The sequence below is a fragment of the Choristoneura fumiferana genome, chromosome 7, assembly GCF_025370935.1.
Source record: "Choristoneura fumiferana chromosome 7, NRCan_CFum_1, whole genome shotgun sequence".
NCBI lineage: Eukaryota > Metazoa > Arthropoda > Insecta > Lepidoptera > Tortricidae > Choristoneura > Choristoneura fumiferana.
Window position 1 is genome coordinate 1458822 of NC_133478.1, and position 25478 is coordinate 1484299.

Sequence of the window (25478 nt, forward strand, 5' to 3'; positions counted from 1 at the left end):
CAATCATAATTGTATGTAACTCTTTATTGTGCATAAAACATATGAAAATTACAAGTAAGTCAAAGTACGTATTTCAATACAATAACGCGCTTAGAGCCTTGTTGCGGCTGCCCCGGTTCTGCAGTGCGTCGAGCATGTTCGCCGAAGCGCGCGTGGACTGCTTCCACGCTACGATGCGCAAGCGAGCGGCCTCGATGGCGCGCAGAGCGCGGGACAGCGGCAACCGGCTGCTGGCGGTGGTGGCCGAGCGGCTTGACGGCCCTTTCATGAGGCACTGGCATTCGTTGCACGCTCCTGTGCCTCCTTTTACACGTGACATGTGATCTTTGAATTTGACATTGTCTTAAATTATTATTATTATTATTTTAAATTAAATTAAGTTAAGTTAACATAGAAAGCTACTAACATTAGTCAATAAGTGATTATGTATTACTAACAAAATGGATTGAAAAGTCTGAATAAATATTATTATTATTATTATTATTATAAAGTAAGTAAGTCTCTATTTCAAAATAAATATAAATAAATTCTGTTTCTGTTTCCAATGTTGGCAGCCCTGAACGTGGGCGGGGCGGTGCCTCGCGGTCGATCGTCAGTCGCGCCCCGACCGCGGCCGCGCACGTTGCTCCCGACCGACGCCGCGCCATGCCGCGCCCGCGGCGCCGCTAGCGCCGGCATGACCCTCGCCGGCGCCTAGCGGGCAGGTACCTAGTGCACCACCTGGCTCCCAGGCGTTTATACTAGCAGTGAAACAAGTGTCAATCCAAAAGCTTCCCCCTGGCTATCCCATCTTTATGTTACAGTGTGAAATCGTCCTTATCCGAGAAACAAGTGTCAATCCAAAAGCTTCCCCCTGGCTATCCCATCTTTATGTTACAGTGTGAAATCGTCCTTATCCGTGAAACAAGTGTCAATCCAAATGCTCTCCCCATGCATAAGTGCACCAAAAGCTCTCCCTTTGCAAAAGTGATATCCAATCTTCATTTTACAGTGTGGAACCGTCGTTATCCGTGAAACAAGTGTCAATCCAAAAGCACTTCCTTGTATAAGTGCTATCCCATCTTTATGTTGCAGTGCTAAACCGTCTTTTTCCGTGTGAAACCGTCTACATCCGTGAAACAAGTGTCAATCCAAAAATTCTCTCCTTGCGTTAGTGCTATCCCATCTTCATGTAGTGTGAAACCGTCCTCACCTGTGAAACAAGTGTCAATCCAAAAGCTCCCCCTTTCATAAGTGCTATCCAATCTTTATGCTACAGTATGAAATCGTCCTCAGCCGTGAAACAAGTGTCAATTCGAAAGCTTCCCCTTGCACTAGTACTATCCCCTCGTCATGTTAAAGTGTAAAATCGTCCTCATCCGTGAAACAAGTGTCAATTCAAGCTTCTGTTACATCTGTTCCTCTCCCACCTGCCCATGTGAAAGTCTGTCAGGAAGAGCGAGTATGATATTACTCCCTTCCGACCGTGATACAAGAGCAAACCCACCCAGAAAAAGTAGCCCCAGTGCCTACAATGTGAAACCCAATTAGAAATTGAGCGTTTTATCATTCCGTACTAATCGTAAATATAGTATCAATTAAAACAAAAGTTTCTGTTACATTCCTCCCTCAAATGTTCCATCTGAGCGCTATTTATCGTGCACTGAAACCTTACCAGGAAAAACGAGCATGTTATCATGCTTACCCGTGAAACAAGTGACAACTAAACCGACTTCTGTTACAACCCCCCCCTCTGCGCAAGTGTTATCCCTCCTGCCCATGTTACTAAGTCAAAACCTAGTAGGTATAATATGAAAATAACTTACAAACCCTCCCTCCTATCTGCACTAGTGTGATATTCCCACTGTGAAACAATAACAACAGTCTAAATAAGTGCCCGGTGCCTTTTTGGAGAATGTTAATCATCTTAAATTTAATGCTACATCAGCTATTAGTAAAAGCAAGTGTGAATCAAGTTCTCTCACTCAACTAAGATCATTGGGAGAGTGTTAACCGTCACCCTGCCGGGAAAAGAGTGTTACATCGTGAAACAAGTGCTATACCATAACCCATTGCTTATGGAAAAGAAAGAGCCATCACCTCACTAAGTGTTTTAGTGATTTTTCGTGTTTATAAGTCCAATCCAAGAAATGTGGAAGCCTCTGACATCTGACGCCGTGTTTGGACAAGCATTAAGTATCTCACAAGATAATCTGTTCTAGAAAAGAAACTGTTAACATAGAAAAGCTAGTGTGAAGTGATTGCAATTAATTTTCAAAAAAGTGATTCTACTAAAATTTGTAGAGATTCTGAAAAAACAGTGCTACAGTTTTAGAACAACGAGGAAGCGAGTCAGTAGGAGTGAATAGCGAGTCTTCCACAAGGCCATGGAAAACAAATTACACAATCCAATACAAATACTTCTTCAGGGCCCTATTCCAAAAGTTTCACTGAGAATTTTGTTTTAATTTCCTAATATCACGTGGAGATAGAGGCTAGAGCTACAAAGGTGACAGAAGATCCCATAAACTTTAAAAGTGAAATGTTAAACGTCCTCTTTGTTTATTCGAAAATCTAAAGAGTATTTTTGAAGGATGAAACCTAAACGCTCTAAGGCAAAATGTAAATAGATTTGTAACCAAGTTGCTGTACACATTCGTCGCTTATTGGTAATGAAATAAATAGGGCGAAACGAGTTTTTGCGAGAAGTTCACGTAATTTGAAATATTTTTCGTAAACCAAAATATCCGTCTCAAGATTTTCCTACAAAACCGTACCAAATTAACACGGCGACTATACTCTAAAACATTATCGAAGAACACGAATAATATTCAACGCTAAAGCTATTATATCGTCCACGTACATGCAGATTGCATGCATCGTTGTAAATAGCCAATGTTTTCCCAGTGTTCCCGGTGATATTATCGCTGTCCCTGTTACACAAAGGGTTGCAGTTGACGCCCGCGCATTGATCTGCGCGGCACACGGCGCGCACGTGGCCCGGGAAACAGCTACAACGTATGGAGAACAATATTAAAGCGGATTCCTTCCACAATTGAACAGGTTTAAACTTGTATTAAGCGTTGGACAGGTTCTACTTTTTATTCGATTAAGGTTTTCTTTGTATTTAGATCTCCTTGGTGAGCATTTTTGATGCTGACTGTCGTTATGAGAAAGCGAATTTGATGGTCGCGTTATATTTAGGTCAATTCTTAATCAATGCTCCATTTTTAAGACTCGCCCTTCGAGGTTTCCAAATTATTTAGCGGTTGTTGCACAGGGTTGTATACTTGGTACTTTTAGCAGCTTACTGTTTATTGGTTATCTTATTTTGCAGAATACGATTAGTCTATGTAGTGATGTTGAAAATATAGCCAAGATTATACGTTATGCCTATCCAATTTATTAAAAGTGTAACAAACCGATTTCATCAAAAATTTTGTATAAACACTCACTGGATCGAATCAATAACACATTTATCTATAATTCGTGTCTTTTAACTAGATGTCTAATCACTTTTTTCACCAAAATTCACTTGATTTCAATATTTATTTTTCATTTCCAAAATCTTCGTCAAAATCTGACGTTATTTCTTGATCGAAACATGTGTATAATCTCTAGTAGCATAGACTAGCGTAGAGATGGTGGAAAAATTGACATTTTAAAAATAGATTAATGCGCGGATGAATAAGCGATTTTTATTTACTATCCTTAAAAAAAAAAACTGCTTTTATAATTGAATAAACAAGTCTTTGGATGAAATCAAGTATTTCATTTATAAAGCTCAAAAGTAGAGTTAGCGCGTAAGGGTTTTTCTAGATATGTCTAGAATTTTGGCCATTTGTCAAAAATGCGGCCGGATTACCAAAATGTCAGCAATTAAAAATATATATATTATTTATATCTTTTTTATCATTTATAAAAACAAATGAAAAACCTAGTTCTATACTTATTTGTAGCACTAGAACAAATCTGTAAATTAAATTATTTAATTTTCGTTATACCTACTAAAAGTTTAAACTGTAATTATACACGTGTTCCATCCTGACATTGCCGGGTATCCCAACAAGTGTCAGGAATTTTACCAGCTACCTATATTATTTGGTTTCCATCACAACTACTTCTTGTCCAAATACTCTTTGACCACTTCCAAGTTATGAATACATACACCTCTCCATGTATAATAATAAAACAACGGACGTTAGTTTGTTTTATATACATAACCACATACACCAAATATTTAACTCTCATACCCCAACTAAGTATTGCTCGGAAACAGTATTGGTCACAGTTTGGCAATTAGTTTATCTATCTATTAAGATTACCGGTTTACTAATGTTTCGGCGAATAACGTTTGTCAACTTTCACTTCGCAACTTTTCATTCCCCAACTGTTTAATATTTCTGAAACTGTAAATATTTCAGGATTTTTATAAAACTAACCTATCCTAACCTAAAGGGTTCTACATGAAGGCTCTGAAATAAATTCTGAAATATTTACAGTTTTAGGGTTTGCAAAATGAAAAGTTGTGAAATGAAACAGGTTGCCAAACGTTACGTTGCGAAAAGGCAGTACCCGAAGATTATCAATTAGTACCTATTAGAAGGATAGGAGTAGGAAATATCCCGTGATATTCAATGTTTATGACAGCATCAACATGTCCCGGGAGGGTTATTTACCATGCTTAAAACATTGTTTTGTAAAGTAAAATATAAAAATTTGTTTAAAGTCTGTACTTAACATACTTGATTTTTTTTTTGATACAGTTATGCCAATAATCTGACAGACCAATTTTGTCTCTGTAATTTCTTAACCCATCTTCATTGTCACCAATAAATACTGTAACAATCTTAAATTATTGTGAAGAATGGAAAACCATTTAATCCGATGCTGTCATCTGTTGCACAATTTAACTGCCGGCCTTGCGTTTACCATCAGCACTCACTTTTAATTGCTTGAATTGAAAAAAAACTGTCATGCGATGTCAATCTCACTTAATAACGTTGATCATCATTTATTTAGTTGATTAAAGGGCAATCGATCTGATTAAAATGATCGATTTGTGATGATGACATTGTTTCTACTATAGGGCCATAGCGGCGAGAATGATTTATTAAAGCATGTACTCGTAAAATGCCGATAAAATTTTCTTTCGTCTGCCCATGTGGGATATCAAGCTATTCAATACAAGCTTTTTTTGCTGACTGTACTTGCGTTGTTACCCAAACTACGTTTGCATAAATTTCAAGTCGATGCTATTAACCGTTAAATAGTTCCGTCCTGCGGAGACGATCCTGGCTGTAACAGGATGCCACTACTAGATTATTGTATTGTCACGCGATTTACATATGTATTCCAAATTTCAAGTCAATCTGACCACTGAAAGTCGGTTGAATTTAACTCGCAAGATTTGATTACAGACAGACTGACAACGGGACAGGTGAAACTAAATAAAAGCTTGTAATAAAATACTATCACATCTATGCAGTAATTGTCTACCTACCTTATTTATATGAGTCGGAACCCTACATACATGTAAGTCCCAATGCAGAGGGCTTGGGCCGTATAGTTCCCACGCGGGCTCAGTGCTGACTGGAGTCTTCACATACACCAAGGCACAGGTGTGAGCCCAGCCTGAGAGTTGAGACATTAAGTCAAACCACTAAGCTACCATGTCTCTACATATAGGATATCCCAGTAATGAAACTTCTTCTCGTCTGTTTAAATTAGCGTTGAAGTAAGTAATTTTCGCTTTCCGGTTTATAGGAAACAGTAATTGATTGGTTTGTCCGATTGGCCTGCTGACCCATATCGTCTGTTTCACGGATTTTTATACAAACCATTTTCACTCGCTGAAGATATTCGATATACTTAGTGATTTATATACATAACGTGCATTATTGTGATGTAAGATCGTGTCAAGTCAAAAGCGAGGCATTGGCCTAATTATTTATGGAGCGACACATGATTGCTTAGCTTGCAATATGGTTATTTCGCGTTAGCTAAGTATACAGTCTGTAGCCTCTGTAGTCTCTCGCCCGCTATAGTTCATGTCCTCTTTAAGTACCTAGCAATAAATCGAGCCACGTTGCAAGACAATCTTTCATCTGAAGGACCAGTTAAATACTGTCCTAAATTTTGCCTGACTATAGGATTTTATTTTAAATAAGCTCTGGCTTATTTTTTTACTAGTATGCAAAGTCAAAGTCAAAGTCAAAATATCTTTATTCAATTTAGGCTATAACAAGCACTTATGAATGTCAAAAAAAATCTACCACCGTTCGGAAAAACCTCTGCTGAGAAGAATCCGGCAAGAAACTCAACGAGGTTATATATTTTTTTAAAACAGATTTACAATATTGCAATATGCAATTAAAAGTTTGAGTAAAGTTGGTTTAGAAGGTAAAGGAAATTGCGTATGATAAATAAATATATTTCTAAATTTGATAAACTTTCACGTGGGAAAATTTAACAAAAGGATCGCCAACCTCAAAAAAGGTGCAATTAACAATTAGACAATATTATATTTATGTATGAATCTATTGAAACATGGTTGTTAGTCTAATTAATATGTAGTCAAACTTGCGTATTTAACTTGTTTAACTAATTAGACAGTTTGTCATACTCGAAGTTCAAGGAAATACTTCCCTTGATGAGAGTCCAAAGTCTTGTATAAAGAACAAAGTACTAACGTATTTGTGATAAATATGGGTCACTCATTCAACAGCCGGTGAAGTGTGAATTGAACTAGCGCAACTAGGTTTTTGTACAAATTTGTATCTATGAACGTGTGTGTTAACGGATTACTAATGAATGGACAAAAAACTTTTCCTAAAGTATCACATCCCAAAATATTTTACTCAAATTATCATTTGGCAAAAAATCATTTGCTAAAACAATTTATCGCAATTTTGCAGTTAGCAAATTTTTTTTTTGCAAATTATTGTTTCAAAAAGAATTAAGTACTTGTAATGTTTCATATAACATCACCAAGTATTATTTAGTCAAATGTATCGTTTGGCATAAAGCACTCTTCCCAAAATATTGCACGGCATAATAACCTAATTTTCTGGTAGCAGTTCGTTTCTGTGGGGGACGCAGTTCTAACCTAACCTAACCTGCTTTTCTGGTAGCAGTTCGTTTCTGTGGGGGACGCAGTTCTAACCTAAACCTAACCTGCTTTCTGGTAGCAGTTGTATCTGTGGTTGATTCGTGTACAAAGGTGTAATTTTTAAAAAATTTTTTTTTGGAATATAATATTAGCTAAAAGAAAACGTTTGCTTAATAAACGTTTGTCATAATAAAAGTTGACAATGTAAAATTATGTCAAATGATAATTTGACCAAATTAATAAAATGCGAAATGTTAATATGCTAAAGATTCGTTTGGGAAATGAAACTACTGCGATAAGTTTTTTGGGAAGTGAAATTTGGCGAAAAATATTTTGCCGAAACGGTAGTACACCAGTGTTAACAGATCCCGTCTTCTAAGCAAAATGTAAGTAGTGGGTTAGTTTAGATGGTTAGACATAGACAGACAGATATAAAAAAAGATGTTGACTTTTCTTACTGATTGTGCTGTAAGAGATTCATCATCATCAGTCTCATGTCAGCCGAAAGACGGCCACTGTTGGACATAGGTCTCCCCAAGGCCTTTAAATGCTTCCTCTTCACGCTTTTATTACTGAACTTATTTAGATAAAATTTGGTGCGGAGATAGTTTAAGACCCTGGAAAGAACATAGAAAATACCCTTCTTGCATTTACCTAGTAGTGTGTAGAACAGAACTGACATAGAATTTAACACATGACATAGAATTTTTGACAACTTATCTAAATAATAACAGAGGTATTCCTACAACTCGCAACCTGTGAGACCCCTGAGGTCTTGTGAAGATATTATCAGTCAGAAACTCAAGTCGACCAAATCTAAAAGTCATGTCGTTACAGCATGGATACCATAGCACTTAAGATATTTTTTATGTAACACATGCTCAACAGTCAAACGTTCAATCTGTTTTATTTATATACGTTGCAACATACAAAGATTTCCATTCAAGAGTTCAGATGTTGTACGCGTAAAAAACAACATTGATTCAGCATGAATCTGTAGTGGTAGACTGAAGTGATAGATCGGCAATGCGAAAGATATACACTTAAATAATATATGTTAGGGCGATATTGATACCTGAATCTGTCAATTAATGTTTGTCCGAACTTCAGTTTGGCAAAAACTTTTTAGTTTGTCCGAAAGATTGATTTGTTTTTTTTTTGGTTTTAGGAAAAACACACAACATTTTTACAAAAAGATCTGATAGAGTTTTTACGGTTAGTCATGTCTTGTTTACATTATTTTGTTTATTTATTATATTTAAGGTATTATTTTATTACTTCGTTATTGATTTACTCATAATGAACCTTTCCAACGTAATGATTTGATTGACTTTATATTATTTAAAAGTGTTTGTTCTTGTTCACCTTAATTATACCACTACAATTATTATTCGAGTTCGATTCCCGGCCGGGGCAGATATTTGTATGAATAATACGAATGTTTGTTCAACCCGAGGGTCTTGGATGTTTAATATGTATTTAAGTATCCATCTATATAAGTATGTTTATATTGTTTATCCGTATCCATAGTACAAGCTTTGCTTAGTTTAGGACTAGGTCAATTTGGTGTCAAGTGTCCCATGACATTTATTTATTATTTATTTTTATGACATATTCGAGAGGCGGTTGTTTAAGCTCCGCTCTGCGGAGCTCCTATTTGAGGTGATTATGATGCTTAGCACTTTGACGTAACTAATGCTGTAAATCGTAAAACTGACAATGTAGTAAAGCCTTCCCACACCCAAATACACATAACCGTTGGAATATTGGAACAAAATGTAGTTTATTGTTTTAGACTATCGCAGAAATTATAGGTAGAGTCATTCATGATGACGCGCGCCGTGGTTCTTATTACAATGTCATTAATGTCTAATATTGACAAAATCACGCGTTTTCGTGGATGGCACAAGGTATACTAATCTTATCTATTTTTTTTTTTCGTTCAATGTAAGGGAAATTTATTTTCTGATATTGTAGGGATATATCGGTGCCACATCCGTTTCAACCATAATAATAATAAAAATTTATTAAAAAAACTCATTTTACATCATTTTTAACTTGAAGTAAAACATACTGTAAGAGAAATATTTACAACAAATGCCTGGACTAGGATTCCCTGTGTTTCAGGCAAATAAATTCAATACATTTAGATCTAATTTAAATTCGTATTCTGTTCCGCGTACCTTGATTTTGGGAGAAGCTATATTCATTCGATATTCGATATTTGCTTCGATATTCGGTGTCGTCTCGTGATCATGGCGCATGCAACTGTGCCGAAATATAGAGCTTGTCTAAAATCAAGGTACGCGGAAAAAAACCCGAATTAAAATCATAAAATGTAGCTTGTGTGTTACGTACCAAATTTCACCGAAATTGATTCAGTTATTTCAGCGTGAAAGAGTACTTCACACACCACACACACCCACAAACATTCGTATTTATAACCATCTAAGGTATTCTTAGACACTTAGATTTATCACATTGTCTGTTTTGAGGAAAACGTCATAAATATAACTGAATTTTGTCACAGATTTACTAATAATGCCGACCCTGAAATCTATTTAGCGAACACGAGTGAATTATGTAATTTTTCACACTCACTTTAGTAGGTACATGATCTCGGAGTCGTGTCCTAATTAAAGAACGGTATTAATTTTAGACGCATTGTTGACAATGATGAAGTAAAAATAATGAATAATGGTACTTTTAGCAATATATTAGAATCGTGATGAAATCCCGGGTGATAAAAATTATTACTCTTTTGAGGTTCTCATAGTTGGCAGTGATTGCTTGGCGTCATTGGATCAGCTTGGTCGTTTTCCTCCCTCTATCAATAATAAAAAAGAAAAATGACGTGTTTAATAATGTTTTATCTTTTTCGTTATAGTTCCATTTATTCTTTTAACACAACCTTAAATGGACAAAACTGGCTTAAAGTTTTGACTGTTGTTAAAGAACGACTACAATGTCTGAACCATTATTGATGTGGGCATAATTAATTGAAACAACATAAAGTTTAAATAATTATGTCAACAGTCAAATAATACGATTGGAAATGATTAAAGATGCTCTCCTTACTGTATTATATAATACAATACAATGACTCTTTATTGTACACCAAAAATAGTAAGCGATACAGAAAACAGGTACACAGAGAAAAAATTACAAGGTTAGCAATAGGCGGTCTTATCGCTTAAGAGCGATCTTTTCCAGGCAACCTTTTTATGTATAATTATTTTTAGTTAGACTCTGTTGCGCTGTTTCTTCTAAAGTTTGTCTTTAAAGATTGTTCACATTGACATAGATATTTTCTTTTACTGCAAACAATAAAGAACCTAAACTTGCCTATAAAGATGATCAGCCATACATCCCTGTATTTTTATTATTATTATGTTTTGTATTTTTTTTCTTTAATTGTATAATATAGTTTTTAAGTATTTTATTTGTAATTATATTATTATGAAAAAATGACTTTCTGCCAAGTTTCTTGCGGCGCATTCTTCTTGGCAATGATGGTCTTTCCGAAAGCGCTGGTAGTTTAAAAAATGACGTGTAAAAGTGCCCATTGCGGCCTATTTACTGAATAAATCATTTGAATTTTGAATTTTTGATCTTATATAAGATAGTCTTATTATTAATCCCTTATAAAGTTACAATTGACTTATGATTGAAAAAAGTTTCCATACATTGGTTGTTGTTCAAAGTGTCCCGAGTTAAAAGCGTTAAAATATGACTCAAAATTTCGATGTTATACGTTTAAAAATTTAAATGTTTTTCTAACGTATTTTATCAGATAAGTTCGTATTTATCTTTCTTTCTCAGTTAGATTCAGTAAGCTAGTTGAGACAGCAAGATAAATACCAACTTTCCCTTCATAATACGATGGTAATACATTATTCACTGCATCTGTACAAAGATATCGCCACCGCCTGTACCCTTAAAGTAGGGATGTGGTTGTAACAAAAATACAAGCTGTTTTGGGTGTATTGTTCATATAGCCCGGTACGGCGAGGGTGGATGGACACGTCGAGGGGAAAATGGGTTTAATGTTCGAGTTTTACATTCTGCTTTTCACTTCGATTGAGAGGAAATTAAATAGCAACAGCGGAAACAATTATTAACTTACTAGGTACCTTTTATTTTTCATGCATTGCTCTTATATAATTATTAATTTTTAGTTTAATTTATTTATTTTGATTGATTTTTATTTTGACATGAAACAAAATTATAAAAAAATATATGGAAACTTTGTTTGTAGCTGTTGACAACTGATTACCTTGGTCTTAGACGAAGATTTTACTTTATGCACTAGAGCATAAAAATTAACTTTATGTCGCCTAGATCCAGCATAAATACCAACTTTACATGAGAAGTGAAAAAGTCATTGTATTGTAATGAAATTTAGTGTAAAATATTTGCTCATTCTTGCACCACAAGGGTGTTCGAGCTAACCCAACCATCTGCTCAAATACTCCGTGAGCGTTTTTAGATATCTTCTAGGGCGATTATTCGAGGGCTCGACCGTTTAATTCTTCTGAACACTTGTCTGTAAAAATAGCCGAATTTCCGACACACTTTTTTAGTTATCTGGCAGAAATACATAACTTATTATTATTTTTGTATTTTTTTTCTTTAATTGTATAATATAGTTTTTAAGTATTTTATTTGTAATTATATTATTATGAAAAAATGACTTTCTGCCAAGTTTCTTGCGGCGCATTCTTCTTGGCAATGATGGTCTTTCCGAAAGCGCTGGTAGTTTAAAAAAATGACGTGTAAAAGTGAGCATTGCGGCCTATTTACTGAATAAATCGACCCCTCCTAAGCATAAAGTCGTAACTAATTAAATCGAGAATTCGAAAAATGGGCGTTTAAAGTTTGATTGTCATATTGCGCTTAGGGCAGTCACTATTGCGGAATCTTTTGAATGTATTTTTATTTATAGGCCATGATACTATAATAAACATAAGTTTAATTTAAAATAACTATATATAATAATTTAATCATTTGAAATGATTATTTTTTGAACTCCAACAAATAATCGAAAACGACACCAAAATCTACAGTCAATTCGTTAAAAATTTGACCAGAAACATTAATCGACCGGTAGACTTCCATTTCTAGCTCAGGGCCCAGATGATCAAAGATGAGTTACGAACGTGCACGCAGTGCGGCCGAGCTGTGTTTACCACGCTCTATTAATACCCGACCCTCACCCACTACCCTGCAAACGGTGTATTTTTGCTTCCGCCATGCTTGGTGCAACGTGCATACGACTTATCAATGATTTATATTCAAGATATGTTCTAAAGCACAATGAAATCAACCTAAGATTTAAAAATTTACTCTGGCTCCTTGGTAGACAGTCTGCCTTATCTTTATCCAACAAGCTAAGGGTTTATTGCTGCATAATAAAACCAATCTGGACATACGGAATCCAACTGTGGTCTACAGCTAGCAAATCCAACATTATGTGCCTCCAGAGAGCTCAAAACAATATTCTAAGGGTACTCTCATCGGCGCCCTGGTATGCTCGCAATTCGGAAATCCATGAGTACCTGGAAATTCCAAACATCTCAGATGAAGTGAAACTATATTCAGCCAACTACAGGGACCGACTGATGATTCACCCAAACCCGTTATCCAGTGTACTTTTGCAGCCAAATCCGATTAAAAGACTCAAGAGAGCTGATGTGCTGCCTTACTAAGCGGAGACAGAGCAGTGGCTCTGCCTTGCCAAACCCCAACCTCTAGAAACCCACCTGATTATAGTCTAAAAGACTGATTGCAGGTTTAACAAGGGAAAAAAAAATGTTCTTTAGGGTATAAGTCAGTAATAAATGCTGTGGCAGAATCCTTTTGCAAGTAGGTATATTGCGAACGCTGTCAATAGGATGATGTATAACCAAAAAAAAACAAAAAAATCAAAAAATCAAACCCACTGTGTAACTATTTAAGAATAAGAATATTTTTTATTCACTATTCGCAAACACATTCACATAAATAAACAGAAATAAACTGGCCGAGTGCGAGTCGGACTCGCGCACGAAGTGTTCCGTACCATTATCTATACAGCATTAGACTTTAGCAAAAAAAACGGCAAGAAAAACTAGTTTGTTGTATGGGAGCCCCCCTTATATATTTATTTTATTTTAATTTAATTTTTTAGTGATTATACAACTAAAGATTCTGTGAATATTTCAAGCGTTTACCTGTTTTCGTTATTAATATCAAGCAAAAAACGGCAAAACAATCACGTTTGTTGTATGGGAGCCCCCCTTAAATATATATTTTATTCTGGTTTGAGTATTAGATGTTATAGCGGCCACAGTAATACATAATCTGTAAAAAATTCAAGTATCTAACTATTACGACTCAAAAGATAGAGCCCTGTGATAGACGGACGGACGGACAGACAGACAGACAGACAGATAGACAGACAGACAGACAGCGGAGTCTCAGCAATAGGGTTCCGTTGGCACCCTTTAAGTACGGAACCCTGAAAATAAATAAAGCAACTTTTTGCGAAATCGCGAAGCAGTCCCAGCTCAGCATATTGTTTTCGTAGAAAAAGTCAAAATTTACATAAGACAAGAGAATTCATTATGACACTTACTGTGAGATCTTTCAGGAATCAAATGGTTTCGACTGTACAGTCACCATCTCAGATGTTTCGGAGTGGCCGACGTGGTCGAAATATCGGAACATGCGCTCTTTACTCAAAACATTAGAGTTTATGTCTCGATATTTTTGATAACCTTGACTGAACAAACAAACAACAGAATGATTCTTTATTGAACACCACATAGTAAACATTACAAAACACGGTCAATAGAGAAAACTACAAGGTAAACAATAGGCGATCTTATCGCTTCAGAGCAATTTTTTTAGAAACATTTTATAACAGAAAGAAATATGGGAAGGATTGCAATGGAATGCAATTTATGGTAAATTGATAGTAAATAAGAGCAATCTGAAAAACTTAAAAAAAACCTCATAGGTTTTTAATGATTCTTAGATAGACATAATAATATAAGACTTGCCATCCAGTCGGATAAAAAAAAATGCTTTCTCCGGTTGTCATGACATGACCATGATGGTGGTAGATGTCAAAATATTGAAACGTTATCAATAATAATGATTTATCCCGAAGGAAAAATCGTTTTAGAAGGCGTAATGTAACAGTTTTCATAGCCTGGTTTGCGTTGTTTTTAACCCAAGACGCATAAAGAGGGGTGGGAAGTTTGACCGCTATGTGTGTCTGTCTTTCTGTCTGTGGCACCGTAGCTCATAAACAGCTGGACCAATTTGAATGCGGTGTCTTTTATTGGAAGCAGGCTTTCTATCAAAGGTTTCTAGCAAAGACTGTTTCATCAAAATCAGTTCAGCCGTTTTTGAGATATTGAACTTTGAAGTGAGAACGTCGAAGGTTTTCCAACTTTTTGTTGACTAGGTTATGTAGTTATGTGTATTTACAATTTGGAAATCTATTTACGCATCTCACGCATGAACATCACGTTAGAGTGAGACAAAACGAGAACGTAGCTATCTACTAGGTCAAAACGTTAAAAACAATAACTGATGTAAAGGTGCACATAGGGTGCCCTATGTGAGAAGTGCTTAAATATCTCCGACCGATTTAAGCGCTTTTCTCTATACGGGACTGTCACCGTAATTGATCATCCCGTCCCGTACTACATGTCCCGTATTTATTCCGTATTTCAACAAGATGAAGCGGGCATGCGGCCCGCCCGACCGGCGGTGGAGAAGTCCGGAGAAGGATTATGTACTTTTATGATAGTGAAAGATTCGGAAGAGTAAATTTTAGTCGCAGCTGCTGAGTTGACCACAGCTTATAAAGTTGTACGTCATTACCAATTCTTTAGTTCGTTGGACTGTACTACCAAATTAAATGCACTGATGTATCCAGACTCAAAAATTGCAATTAAGTAAACTTACAACCAGAACTAAGGCTATAGCGGCATTATAGAGGTCGTTCAGATGGCGAGATTTGCGTGAAACTTGTGTTCTATGGGTATTCTTTATTCTGAAGATAATACTGTTTGGCATATAGCTTTGGAGCAAACGACTGAAAAATATATCTGAAACTGGTTCTATTTTCATTCAGCCGTTACCCCGAAACCATTGCGATACACAATCAAAAGATTTTAGCTTTAATTTTTCAACACAACTCAATCGTCCTAATCTTGACTATTGCGAAACTAGACAATCTAATTACGCGTTATACAGCAAAAGCCGAAAGAGACGGCTATTCTAAAAGTTAAATCAAGACCGGGAGTAAAAGGGATAGCACGCGATGATTCATCGGGTAAACAATCTGAGCAAAACTGGGTTAAATCGATATAATGAGTGCGAACAGATTCGTAATAAAACCAGTCCCCTAGATTGATGGCGTGAGCCTTGATATTGTAAATCGGAATGCAAATAGCTCCGCAGTCAACAAAATCATTAATTACTGCTGGACTTTTAAAGACCTCGCGCTGGATTCTTGGATTATTTTCAATGCGACCAAAGATTCTTGTTAGTCAACGAGTTGAATTTATAGCAACGAAATTCTTAATGACGTGCACGAGCAAGTCATTTGTCACTTTACAAGATTTAGTTCAATTATTTCTCACTAACCTTTACGGATTCGCTCACGCCGCGTTTAAAAAATTATAGTTTTAAACTTGACAATGAGAGAGAGAGAGAGAGAGAGAGAGAGAAATATTTATTTACACATACCTATTCGACTTATTACCTATAAGCCGTGGTGGCCTAGTGGTTTGACGTGGGTTTGACCTGTCGCCTCTCAAGCAGAGGATCCTGGGTTCAAACCCCAGCTCGCACCTCTGCGATTTTGAAGTTTTTATTACATTCGAAATTTACCACGAGCTTTACGGTGAAGGAAAAAGATCGTGAGGAAACCTGCATAAACCTGCGAAGCAATTCAATGGTGTGTTTGAAGTTCCCAATCCGTACTGGGCCCGCGTGGGAACTACGGCCCAAGCCCTCTCATTCCGAGAGAAGGCCTGTGGCTAGCAGTTTAACGTATATAGGCTGAGATGATGATGATGAGGATGACCTTTTCGATACACAGAAAATACATTAGAAGGAAAGAATAAATACAAATGAATAGCGAATATTTAGTATAAGTTGGTATATTTATTTAACACCTTTAAACTTTCGCGATTCTCACTCATAACTATAATCTCGGGACTGAACCCCTCGCATGTGGGAATATTATTTCAGTAGTATAGACAAGGCATCTCCATCAGAGTTGAACCTTGTTAAAGTGTCACCTCAGACAAAGTGGTCTTCCTATTTGAATATTGTCGAAGCTGCACTGACCTAGTCCCGGGATGGGGCCCTCCCGAATTGGGGGTGACGAGGGTAGAAAGGATGGGGTGGGAGAGTAGGGGTGTATGAGTATGAGGATACAGAAATTGAGCGTTTTTGGGGCTTGTGATGTTTTAGGATGCTGGTGGCAATTTTTATTGTAATCCCGGTTAGATTTAGTACTTATAGAGATGAAACGGATAGTGGTTTGGCCGGATACCGGATATTCGGCGGGACCGTTAGCCGGATATTCGGCCTAGTTTTACGTACAATTAAATTAAGCTAATTCGAACATGCGCATGACAACGTGCAGGTTGCAACTTGTAGAGTATAATTAATTAACTTAGGGGCTGTTTCACCACCCATTGATTAATTTTAACTGACGGATAAATATGATGTCGTTTCTGTTAGTTTTGTTTGAATAGACGCGAGACGGTACCACATTTATCCGTCAGTTAAAATTAATCAATGGGTGGTGAAACAGCCCCTTAGAATAATAATTCATAAATTAATACTTACCAGTTTTAATCATAACGATAAGTTTTTTACCATCCGGTATCCGGCCAGATAGTACCTACGCAACTATCCGGTTTTCGGCGGAATAGTAAAATAGTGGCCGGATAGGACGGATACTGGCCGGATATCTGTGCATCTCTATTTAGTACGGTGATGTCTTTAGGTTTTGAACTGTGATCGACAGAGGCTATAGAGCTTATTGAATAGTGATTTCAAGAATCTGCGGCTATAGGTAGTGGATAAGCTATGCTGTAGTTTTACTACTTTTGACTACCCCGTGAATGGTTTTTTTTCGAGCATATTGTCTATTGCTTTGGTCCTCTCGGTAACTTAAATGGCTGGATTTATTTCAACATATCAAAGTCAGTCAAAATATCTTTATTCAATTTAGGTTATAGCACTTATTAATGTTAAAAAAAATCTACCACCGGTTCGGAAAAACCTCTGTTGAAAAGAAAAATTTAGATTTGTCATATCTTTCGAAGAGAACAAGGGCATTTAGTTCAATATGGCGTCCACAAAAAAAAATATGGCGGTGAATTAATTTTTTCGTCCGGTTTTATGAAACCAATACAATGGTGGCAATAGAGAGCGCTGCGTTCCACTTTTATATCAGGTCAAGTAGTCGCCTTTTACACCCACGCGAAGAAATGGGACCTTCCTATTCTAAAACGGCACGATAAGATATGAATAAGATATAATATAGTTAGTGTGTATTTAAATATCTATATAAGTATGTTTATCCGTTGCCTAGTATCCATAGTACAAGCTTTGCTTAGTTTGGAACTAGGTCAATTGGTATCAAGTGTCCCATGATATTTATAAATTTTATTTATTTATAAAGAGCACAACTTACTGAATGCTAATGCTACATTTCATAAACGTAACGGTTAAAACATAACCTCCTTTTTACGTTCCAACGTAAACCATTTCGAAACAATCCACAAGGTAATTATAGTCAACTAGGTTTCATATTGAATGATATTGTAACGGATAACTCACGTTTTAAATCGAGTTTAGCTCGACATGTTTCGGGCTATTTCGTAGCCCTTCTTCATAGGAGCACGCGACTCGGCGGCTACCACAACACGCGCAAGACGCGCCACCGCAGCAGTATCCTTAGTGTAAGTTTTCGGTTACCGCAAATACGTCTCGATCGCGTTCGCGTTAAAATCTCAATTTATATGGAAACACGAACAGCGCCTCTAGCGGAGCGATTTTCGTGTTTCCATACAAATTGTCATTTTAACGCGAACGCGATCGAGACGTATTATGTAACCGAAAACTTACACTAAGGGCACAGAGCGGTAGCGCGTAGTGCGCGTGTTGCGGCAGCCGCCGAGTCGCGTGCTTCTATGAAGAAGGGCTACGAAATAGCCCGAAACACGTCGAGCTAAACTCGATTATCCGTTACAATATCATTTAATATGAGTGAGTCTCACGGTAGCTTCATGTTCAAAACAATATCATCAGGCGGTGAATTAATTTTTTGGTCCAGTTTTATGAAACCAATACAATGGTGGCAATAGAGAGCGCTGCGTTCCACTTTTATATCAGGTCAAGTAGTCGCCTTTTACACCCACGCGAAGAAATGGGACCTTCCTATTCTAAAACGGCACGATAAGATATGAATAAGATATAATATAGTTAGTGTGTATTTAAATATCTATATAAGTATGTTTATCCGTTGCCTAGTATCCATAGTACAAGCTTTGCTTAGTTTGGAACTAGGTCAATTGGTATCAAGTGTCCCATGATATTTATAAATTTTATTTATTTATAAAGAGCACAACTTACTGAATGCTAATGCTACATTTCATAAACGTAACGGTTAAAACATAACCTCCTTTTTACGTTCCAACGTAAACCATTTCGAAACAATCCACAAGGTAATTATAGTCAACTAGGTTTCCGATAGCGATATTTATTACCTTTGACCCATTTAGAGCGTGGAAACCGATTTCCTTTGTACGTTCTGTGTAACTGATGAAGTATATCGAATCCATAATACGATTTGACAGAAACAGAAACAAATTTATAAATAAAATTGTTAACGAACTGGCCAAAGACTCCCCGACTCCTAGACTTTTTAACTGCCCGAAGGAGGGTTGAGTTTTTCAAGACCACCTATGTATGTATGTATGTATGTTTTTTTTATTCGACTGGAAGGCAATCGAGCAAGTGGGTCTCCTGATGGTAAGAGATCTACACCGCCCATAATCATCTGCAACACCAGGGGTATTGCAGATGCGTTGCCAACCTAGAGGCCTCAAGTGCCAGTAATTTCACCGGCTGTCTTACTCTCCACGCCGAAACACAACAGTGCAAGCACTACTGCTTCACGGCAGGGTTAGCGAGCAAGATGGTGGTAGCAATCCGGGCGGACCTTGCACAAGGTCCTACCACCTGCAAAACCTGCACCTGTCTATTTCGTTAGTCTTCTTTTAGATCTCTACCCACCCACTACACCGTACCGTATAGGAACGTAGCAGGCACGGAATGACACGGATTATAATATAACATGTCAACGGCGTGTCAATCCCATAAGAAGTGTCATCATCATCATCATCATGTCAGCCGAAAGACGTCCACTGCTGGACATAGGCCTCTCCACTCAGACCGGTCTTGTGCTTTCCGCATCCACCGCGATCCCGCGATCTTAACCAGGTCGTCGCTCCATCTTGTTGGAGGCCTACCGACAGCTCGTCTCCCGGTCCGCGAACGCCATTCGAGAACCTTTTGGCCCCATCGGCGATCAGTCCTGCGAGCAATGTGCCTCGCCCACTGCCACTTTAGTTAAGAAAGAAGAAAGGTAAGGGGGGTAAAGGTAGGGGTTGAGGTAAGAAGTGTAATCGGCCCCGTTTTTGACGCGTGCTTGGCACGTGACGGCGACGGTTGGTTAGGTAACATGCTAGTGGGAATAGTCTCATACTTTTGAATACAAAGAATATATATTTGGCTGACACGTTGCTGTTGCGGTCATGCTCAGATCAAATAAAAAGATAGGGCGCTGCGAACAACGAAGTGAGGCCGGTCAAACTACACCAATCCGTGTGCTTACACAGTGACACGCACACACTTGCAACCAAACTACACCAAAACCTTATTACTTGAGCAACGCATTTCCGTGGAGCACAACGTATTTTTAACTTCAACTCATATCACTAATAATGCCAAATTGCGTAGTGAAAGGGTGTAAAAACACATTTTTCACACATAAGTAAACTCGAAAACCAATATTTTCAATAAAAACCGAAATAATTTTGCTTGGAACACAAAACGTCAACACTAGTGTTGCCATTATAATATTGTAGTTACCCTATTATTGGGTAAAAGCCGTCTATGTAATACAATATTTTTTTTATTCTATTTCTTAAAACGTTCGAACATGGCACGCAACGTAAAGTTATTTGGTACTTGTAAAAGTTTATCAACGTTTTTTATTGTAGTAGCGGTATCAACGTGACACGCGACATTAAGTTTTTTGTTTCTTGTAAACGTTTACTAACGTATTTTAATGTAGTAACGGTATCAAAGTGTGAGAGTAATTAAAACGCTATTAAAACTTTATTAACGGTAACGATATTTTTGAAATATCGGGGTACTAAGAATTATTATGGTAACACCGGCCTACGCACACATATTATGTTTATAAAACCGGCCTCACTCGGCTGTTCACCGAGCTCCATCTTTACTTTCTATTTGATCTGAGCGGTCATGTATAATAAATAAATAATAAATATCATGGGACACTTGACACCAATTGACCTATTCCCAAACTAAGCAAAGCTTGTACTATGGATACTAGGCTACGGATAAACATACTTATATAGATAAATACATACTTAAATAAATAATGAACATCCAAGACCCGAGAACAAACATTCGTAATGTTCATACAAATATCTGCCCCGGCCGGGAATCGAACCCGGAACCTCAAGCTTCGTAGTCAGGTTCTCTACGGTGTTGTGGGTCTTAGACCTTTAATATTCAATTTTTGAAGTATCATTCGCCTATCGAAATGGTCGGAGTGACATAGGATGGTACTTACATAATATTTAAAAAAAAGGGGTCGGCGAAGAAGTTTATTAAAGCAGTCGGGGTTTCCTTTTTAACCCCCGACGCAAAAAGAGGGGTGTTATAAGTTTGACCGCTATGTGTGTCTGTCTGTGGCACCGTAGCTCTTAAACGGGTGAACCGATTTGAATGCGTATTTTTATTTGGAAGCAGGTTTTCTAGCGATGGTTCTTAGACATGTTTTATCAAGATGTTTTGAAGTGACAATGTCGGGGGCTTTCCAACTTTTTGTTGGTTGGGTTAGGTTATTTTATTATTAACCTTATAACTTTGAATATATTCAAACTTCTAAAAGTATGGTTTGTTGGTACCAGTCATTTAGATTCGGCATGTTTGGAAAAAATGCCCCCTGGATTGCAGGTTTTTCAACTCTTTAGTATGCACATGAGTCGTGTCGTTGTAAGCCGTGGTGGCCTAGTGGTTTGACCTATCGCCTCTCAAGCAGAGGGCCGTGGGTTCAACCCCGGCTCGCACCTCTGAGTTTTTCGAAATTCATGCGCGAAATTACATTTGAAATTTACCACGAGCTTTGCGGTGAAGGAAAACATCGTGAGGAAACCTGCACAAACCTGCGAAGCGACTCAATGGTGCGTGTGAAGTTCCCAATCCGCACTGGGCCGCGTGGGAACTATGGCCCAAGCCCTCTTGTTCTGAGAGGAGGCCTGTGCCCAGCAGTGGGACGTATATAGGCTGGGATGATGATGATGACATGAGTCGTGAAAATCCGCGGGATCTCCAGTTTTCATGTGGCTTGCGGTGCCGGTTCGTTTGTTTTCTTAATCCACTTCGAGCGAGTTGTCGCCACGTGTTGACGTATCTGGTCAACAAGATCATTATGCCGCGCATGCACACACGTGAGGTCGGGGATGCAATTCTTTCTCCGTTCTGTGTTTTAATTTGTATTTTGGTCGGTTTGTTTTGTTGTCTCAGGAAACTGGCATTCTTGAGTTTCGTTCGTTCACAACAGGAAATGCAACACATTTGACTAAAAATAGTACCTTATTTCTTACACTCACAAAGTGATAGGTCATCATATTGAATGATATTGTAACGGATAACTCACGTCTTAAATCGAGTTTAGCTCGACATGTTTCGGGCTATTTCGTAGCCCTTCTTCATAGGAGCACGCGACTGTAAGTGTAAGTTTTCGGTTACCGCAAATACGTCTCGATCGCGTTCGCGTTAAAATCTCAATTTATATGGAAACACGAACAGCGCCTCTAGCGGAGCGATTTTCGTGTTTCCATACAAATTGTCATTTTAACGCGAACGCGATCGAGACGTATTATGTAACCGAAAACTTACACTAAGGGCACAGAGCGGTAGCGCGTAGTGCGCGTGTTGCGCCAGCCGCTGAGTCGCGTGCTTCTATGAAGAAGGGCTACGAAATAGCCCGAAACACGTCGAGCTAAACTCAATTATCCGTTACAATATCATTTAATATGAGTGAGTCTCACGGTAGTTTCATGTTCAAAACAATATCATCAGTACGAAGACGTACACTCTTGAACAATGTCACATTGACAGAAAATTCGCTGTTTGCATCCACCGGTTGCCCGTGTACTCGTAGGTACCTAGCTTTGGCAATGTCGTCAGTTCATTTAGTGAGCTTGCATTTTGGTTTTACAATTTGCACACTATTTTGACCACTTCCTGTGCCCTTAGTGTATGTTTTCGGTTACAAAATACGTCTCGATCGCGTTCGCGTTAAAATCTCAATTTGTATGGAAACACGAACATCGCAAACGTTCCGCTAGAGGCGCTGTTCGTGTTTGCATACAAATTGAGATTTTAACGCGAACGCGATCGAGACGTATTTTGTAACCGAAAACTTACACTAAGGGCACTGGTATCTGGTTGAGCGGAAACATATCATACTTATGTTATGTGAGCCTGATGACAGTATAATAATCGGCAGTAAAATGTTGATGTTACGGTCAGGATCTTCTCCGTAGCACGGTCTCTTCAAGGGATTATGGCATCGACTTGAAACTTGTTACGAAAATGCGGTTTGGATGACAATTCAAGAAAAATCAAAATAAATTACAGTGAGCATAAAATTTTTAATTAATTATTAAAAATGACATTTTAAACATACTTTATTTCCCTATTAGATATATGCACTGGATGTGGAATATCGGAGTATACAAGAAGAGAATACACAAAAGCAAGCCCAGGACTTGTGTAAAATACCCTTATTTGAATATTTGAAATCCTTTGATCGTCAGCATCATAGAGGGTGAAGCACTCGTGTGTTTACCGCCTTGGATGCGCAACATCTGAAGACTGTCAATAGAGTTACGTTGAGAAATTTTGAAAATGAATCTCACAGAGACTGTTTGGTTAACTGGAAACGTAACTAAGCGTAAGGAGAACCTAGAGGCGATAATATGCTTAATGTGTATTGAAATCAAGAAGAACTACTTATACTTGCTAGTAATAAAAGTAGTGGGTTTGGTAAACATGTCAAAATCAAAATGTTAATTCTTTAAATAGGCCGCTAATGGCTTACGCATCTTTTTTGATTCAACTAGCGCTTTCTGAAAGAATCATTTCTAAGAACAATATGATGCAACAGACGGTTAAGTTACACTGACGTTCGAGTATAGGTACATTGGATGACCTTTTCTTTTGAGGAGTAATGGGCTCGTAACAATTCTACCATTCTATTATTGATATTCTTAATGCCTGATTGACACGTGTTAGCGGGGACGGCTACTCCTTGACGTTCCGAAGCCAGGATACCTTCAATCCTTCAGCCATCCACTTTCCTGTCATCTTGTTCAACATTTTTGTTTGTAATTGAGATTGTATCATATCCTAGTACATAACTCGCTATCAGTGAACTGTTATAAAAAACCTGTATGCAATGTATCGCAGGGGTCACCAATTAGTTTCTTCACGGGTCCAGTTTTTAAAATAAATTATCATCGCGTTCCGGTCGTCCGTTGGCGAATTGACGGCGATAGTGGTAGGACCTTGTGCAAGGTCCGCCGGATTCCTACCACCGTCTTGCTCGCTAATTCTGCAGTGCTTGCACTGTTGTGTTTCGGCGTGGAGAGTAAGACAGCCGGTGAAATTACTGGCACTTGAGGTATCCCATCTTAGGCCTCTAGGTTGGCAACGCATCGGCAATACCCCTGGTGTTGCAGATGTTTTTGGGCGATCGTGATCTCTTACCATCAGGAGACCCACTTGCTCGTTTGCCAACTAGTCGAATTAAAAAAAAAACAATTAAAGAGCGCATACATTTTATTAAACTACGTCTCAGTATTGTATTACAATACAAGTTACCGTTTACTTAAGGTCTACACAATATATAGATCGGTGGTCTGGATTCGGACCTATTTGGTGACCCCTGTACTATCGAAACATTTGACCCACCTTAGACTGTTCTTACACTAAGATTCATACAGGAGCGGATCCAGCCCTCAAAAAAGGTTGTGGTCACAGCCAAGTCACATCCACCCAAAAATCGGCCAAGTGCGAGTCGGAGTACAAACTGGCTCATGAACACTCATGAACTAAAATAATTTCCTTGCTCACCCGCGACCTTACTCACCCGCGACCTTAAGGTCGCGGGTGAGCAAGGAAATTATTTTTAGTTCATTGATATGGACCTCCGCAAAATAACGCCAGATTCAATAAACATCATGACTCATGAACAACTTTTGAAACTAGTCTATTTGGGTTGTGGGCATGCCCATCGTGCCACAACGGTGGATCCGCAATTGGATTCATAGTGTGTATACAACGACAAAGATTTCTCATTAGGTCCGTAGTCGCATTGTCGACGATCACGAGGTCCGTCCTGTTAAAAATGGGCATGGCGTGTTCAGATAATAGCTAGAGTGTATGTTTGTGTGTGCAGATGTGCAGCCTGGCTGCGCTGGCGCGCGGCTGCCGGCCGCGCCAAGCCGTGCTGCCTGTGCTGGTGCTGCTGCTGCTCTTGTTCCTGGTCAGTATTAATCATAGATAGATAGAAACTTTATCTACACCAAATAGTAAATCCTCCATTATGCGTTCAAAAACCATGGATAATGACCAGCATTACACATTGGATTCTATTATGAACACGGCTTATCGTAATGGTCATTACGATACCGAAATCGATATTGTAATCGATATCGGAGTGGTGGCGGGCTTCATCTTTACCAGGCGCAGGAGTTCGTGGGCACACTAGTTTTCTGGTTGCAATGCAGGTCATTCTCAACGTTCTTGAACGCACGATAGAGGATTTAATATTGGATGTAGATAAAGTAAATGTATGCAACTGTACGTAATTTGGCCTAATACACTCGTGTGATCCTTTAACCACCACACACCACACTCTTGTTTTAAAGACCCTTATTACGTTGCATAAACTACTATATATGTTCATAACAAAAACATAGCTCTATAAGACAACTATTTGATGCGATACGCCACAGGTACCCATGGACCCATTTTTTTTGGG

General features: G+C 38.0%; 1 protein-coding gene across 2 annotated transcripts in view; it reads left to right on the top strand.

The window, feature by feature from the left end:
• The first annotated feature begins 609 nt into the window (after positions 1 to 609).
• The window catches only part of Dhit (regulator of G protein signaling double hit), a 52827-nt gene continuing 27958 nt past the window's right edge, over positions 610 to 25478 (top strand). For both annotated transcript variants that reach the window (XM_074089799.1, XM_074089800.1), the window contains exon 1: positions 610 to 704. The gene's annotated coding sequence lies outside the window, so the exon portion shown is untranslated. The remainder of the gene's footprint in view (positions 705 to 25478) is intronic.